Here is a 4840-nt window from a genome sequence, read left to right as displayed (position 1 = left end):
CGTAGAGAAGACACGTTGGACTCATCCTTTTGCTTGAAGCCTCTGAGAATTTGTCTCGGTTTGATAAGTGCTTTGGTCAATCTCTTTACATCCTCGAACTCATGAGGTTTCAGCTTCGCAACTAGGGAGTGACCAACAAAATCTTTCGGATCCCGGTGGTTATGACAGCCACACAAAACCTCACAATCCCAATTGTTCATGTCATTTAAACGGAAAACAAGATTAAACGGGCAATCATTCTTCCTCGTACGAGTCTTGTATACCCTATTAGTCTTCTTTGGATATACATAATCCTTTCTCTTGTGGCTATTCTTCTCCTTGTATTTCCCACTTCTCTCGCAAGCCATCTCAAAACGCCTCTTTGAACGTTCGGTATTCCTCACCAACACACACATGTTCTTAAGAGCCGTCTCTTTAGCCCAAGCGATTGCTTCATTTCGATCTATTATTCCCTACATAATATCAATTTCACATTCATTAGAAGGTTCATTACTATCAATCCATTAGTAAAGTATTCTTTGGTCACATACCAGAGGTATTTTATAGTATTCCGACGTTTCCCGATAAAGCGGCTTTGCATTTGTTGGATCAATATATGTCACCACCTAAAGATCGAACGAAAATTAGTTCCAAACGAAATTAAAACACTATGCCGGAAACAAGTACCGGCATGCTCGACCAATGTTCCAGCATTGTCGAACTTAGCCAAAACTGAAGACCAAATTTGAAACATATTCCGAAATACATTATTCATTAGACGGCAACGCCGGAAAACAAGGTGCCGGCACTGTCGTAATTTATTGTCCCAAGCCGGTACACGCTACCGGCATTGTAAATTTGAAACTCAACAACCCTGGTTCCACTGCCGGCATTCTCGAAATTGATGGTACCACACCGGTAACTGGTTCCGGCGTTGATAGTTATTAATTTTCCATGCCGGTTTAATATTCCGTAGTATATTCCTTGGTAGGTAAAAAAGTTAACTGCATACCGGCATAGTTTTTTGGTAGAATACTGTAGGATCCGAATATCGCACAACAGTAAGAATTTGTGAAATTATAGATAGAGCCTGCGAAATTATAGAGAGAGTTTGCGAAAAGGTAGCGAAGCTTGCGAGAATGTAGTTTGGGCGCGAGATAATATGAGTTGTACTCCACTATATGTGAGCTGTCATCCACTAGGTAGCATCCTATATAAAGAGAAAGGTAGGAGAGAGAAAAGTAACTTGTATTATTATTATCTTCTTATTCTTTCCCAAAAACCAGAGAGAGAGAGAGAGCTCCAAATACTCATTAATGGAGTCTCAATGTAATTCATATGTAATTCAATGATCATAGTGAAACCTAACCCCGTGGATGTAGATCAAATTGATCGAACCACGTAAATCTTGTGTCTTATTTTCTATTTTCTTTATCTTTATCTTTATTTTCATATCAAATAAGTTTAGATCTAGAAATCATAGTCATGATAATACAAGGGGTGTGTTGTAGGATTTCCTGCAACTACATAATGGCGCTAGAAACAGGGACGGGTAAAGGATTTATCCTTCCTGTAACTTGTTGATTCAATAAATTTTCATGAAGATTAGCTACTATTCATATTTTTATAGATTTACAAAATTTAGGTTCAAAAATGGAAATTTTATGGAAGAAATCACACTTTCAGGGAGTAAACATCATCAACAATTCAAAGACATGAAAAGAGTGAGAGAAAAAATTAGTTGTTGTGGTGAATTTAAGGAGAAAATAGAAGTTTCATTGGAAGATTTTCATGTTCAGGAGAAGAAGGCAAATGTGAAAGAAGTTAAGGAAGGACGAAGAAAAGATAAGAGGCAGATGCTGCAATTTCTATCACAAACAGAAATTCGCACAGATGGTTTGAGCTGGAGCGAGTAAGCGATAGGTCACGGGTTCGAATTTCACAGAGACACATATTTTTCATTTTCTTCTCATTTGCATGGGAGAATAAAAGAATAAGAGAAAAACATTGTGCGTTTATTTCGCAAAGAGATTCTTGAACAGTTGGTCAAGAGAACAATATGTACGTTCGTGGTCGCAAGTTCGAATTTCCCTGCGAGCATAGTTTTCTTCTTTTTACAGATAGAGAAGAAATGAATAATTTCGCAATATTGTTTCATTAGTTCGCAACAAGAGGTAGCACAGTTGGTCAAGCTTCGCTAGAGTGAGTTGTAAGACTCGAGTTCGAATCCCTCATCAAGCTTAATTTTTCGCACATTTTTGAAATCCTAAAGGCGAAGAAATAGAATAAAGTACAGCATTTTGTGTTTCTTTCGCAAGCAACAAGTAGCGCAGATGGTCAGAGAAGGAGTATGCAAACTAGAGGACATGGGTTCGATTCTCCCTGCGGCCAAATAATTTTTGCTTCGCAAAGATTCATTTCGCAGAGTTGATATTTGATTACTTCGCACAGTCTTTGATTATTTCGCAAGAGAGGGTTAGAACAGTTGGTCAGGAGGCATGAATGCAAGCAGCAGGTCGCGGGATCAATTCTTTCTTCTCGCATGTTTATTTTTATTATGCGAAATTTATACAGAATTGCCTCTTACACAGTTGGAATTTGATTACTTCGCAAGAACTTTGATTATTTCGCAAAAGAGGCTAAGCACAGTTGGTATGGTGCGAGAAAATCCAAGAAGCATATCAAGGGTTCAAGTCTCACTTCTCACACTTCTTTTTGTTGCGCGAAATTCATACATTTCAAGGCATTTATTCACTTCTTTGACAACAACAGCGACTTACATGAAAGATAAGTACCACCTCCTTGAACATTTTACTTTATACTAGGAACGAATAAAAAGATTTTTGATTTGATTTACAAAAAAGCGATTCAATCGCACGATTACAAAGATTATAAAGATTACTAAGATTACAAAGACTTCAAAATTACAAAGATTGCGAGATTTCAAAATTACAGAAAACTGAGAAAATTTAATTTATATGTTTCTCTAGAATATTTATTTTACAGAGAATAAAAATATTTTTGATTTGATTTACAAAATGCGAAACAATCGCAGAATTACAAAGACTTCACAATTACAAGGATTTCAGAATTATAATGTATTAGAATTTCTCTTGAATATTTACTTTGCTTCAAATGATATGATATTATGAGAATGAAAGAATGAATGAAAGAATAAAAGAACAAAGAAACGCGAAAATTTCGCAAGAGACAATCTAAGATCCATAAAAATCTAAGATTAGAATAGGGCGAACCTTTATGGCGTACACCCTAGTTCGCGAATAAAATTTCGCAAGAGGAAAATGTAAGACCTAAAGTACGTCATATAAGGGGGTACCTGTTGCATGGCTCAGGGAAAGGTTACACCTCCCCCGGAACCTGAGTCATGGAGATTTGGGGTCAATAAATCCCATCCGGGAGAGGCACCTTGGATTCTCAGCTTAAGTATATGACTTAGGTTGGGCGACTAAGGTAATAAGGACTCTCCCAAGGAGTGCAGAATCTGATCAAGGCGCCGAGGTACACGATTGAGGCAAGAGTGCCAGGGGCGTTTGAAACGTCCTTGCCATTCTTGACAAGTCTTGGCTTATACTGCACTCGGCCCGAAGAAAACCCCACTTAGGGTGCAGTCTCGTAACCATAATCCCTATAGGTTAAAGGGATAAGAGGCTGCGAAAACAACTGGTTGTTGTTAAGACTGGATGGGAGGATCTAACCTTGTATGGTAGAAGTACGCCTCCTTGAAGGGGCAACCAGGGGGGAGATAAGGGCGGCACCCTCCATTAGGGAGCTGATAAGTGTCTTAAGACGCAACGCAAGGGTATTAAGGCTTGTCACATTTGTGCAACAATCCTGAAGAGGCAATAATACTAGAGAAAAATATAAGACGAGATCAATGGGTCATTACATGAAAGTATGAAGACATCGCAGGACGGCAATGTCATGGGGCTTTATTTTCGCAAGAATATTTAGGCCTGTCATATTGTCGCAACAATCCTGAAGAGGCAATAATACAAAAGAAAAAGTTAAGGAAAGATCAATGGGTTTTTGCATGAAAGTGCAAAGACGTCCTGCGATTTTGTCGCAATGACAAGAGGTGGCAAAATAAGACCTTTAACTAGGAAGGCAAAATAAGACCACATAAGAAAATGAGTAAGCAAGTAAGCTTGCGAGAATGATTATATGTAAGCAAACAAGCTTGCGAATATGTACATGGAAATGAAACTGAGGCAGTGAAAATGCCGCAGACTTGATATTATGATCATACTGTTATGAGATACTAATAGTGCAGGAAAAAGGAAAGATGAAACACAAGTAAGAACTTGTGAGGAACAATAACTACACGAAGAGGAATGCATACACTAAAGAAAAATCCAGAGAAATGGAGAATGGAGCCAATTTAAAGCTACATCAATTTTAGTGTGCAAAATGAGCTAAGTAACGCAAACATTAGCTATACATTGCAATAGATAAGCATTCTCATCATAATAGCATCATAAAAGCATTGCATAAGCATTTCATAGCATAAACATCGTATACACATTTCATAACATAATCATCACATAAGCATTATATTCGCACAAGTACTTTACAAAACTGTACGGAATAATATTGCAGAACTTCGCAATAATATCGCAGAATTTCGCAGAATTATTCAGAATTTCGCAGAATTTTTCAGAATTTCGCAGAATTATTCAGAATTTCGCAGAATTATTCAGAATTTCGCAGAATTATTCAGAATTTCGCAGGATTATTCAGAATTTCACAGAATGTGTCAGAATTTCGCAGAATTATTCAGAATTTCGCAGAATTTTTCAGAATTTCGCAGGATTATTCAGAATTTCGCAGGATTATTCAGAAT

The sequence above is a fragment of the Papaver somniferum genome, chromosome 1 (assembly GCF_003573695.1).
Source record: "Papaver somniferum cultivar HN1 chromosome 1, ASM357369v1, whole genome shotgun sequence".
NCBI lineage: Eukaryota > Viridiplantae > Streptophyta > Magnoliopsida > Ranunculales > Papaveraceae > Papaver > Papaver somniferum.
Note: the sequence above shows the minus strand (reverse complement) of the source record.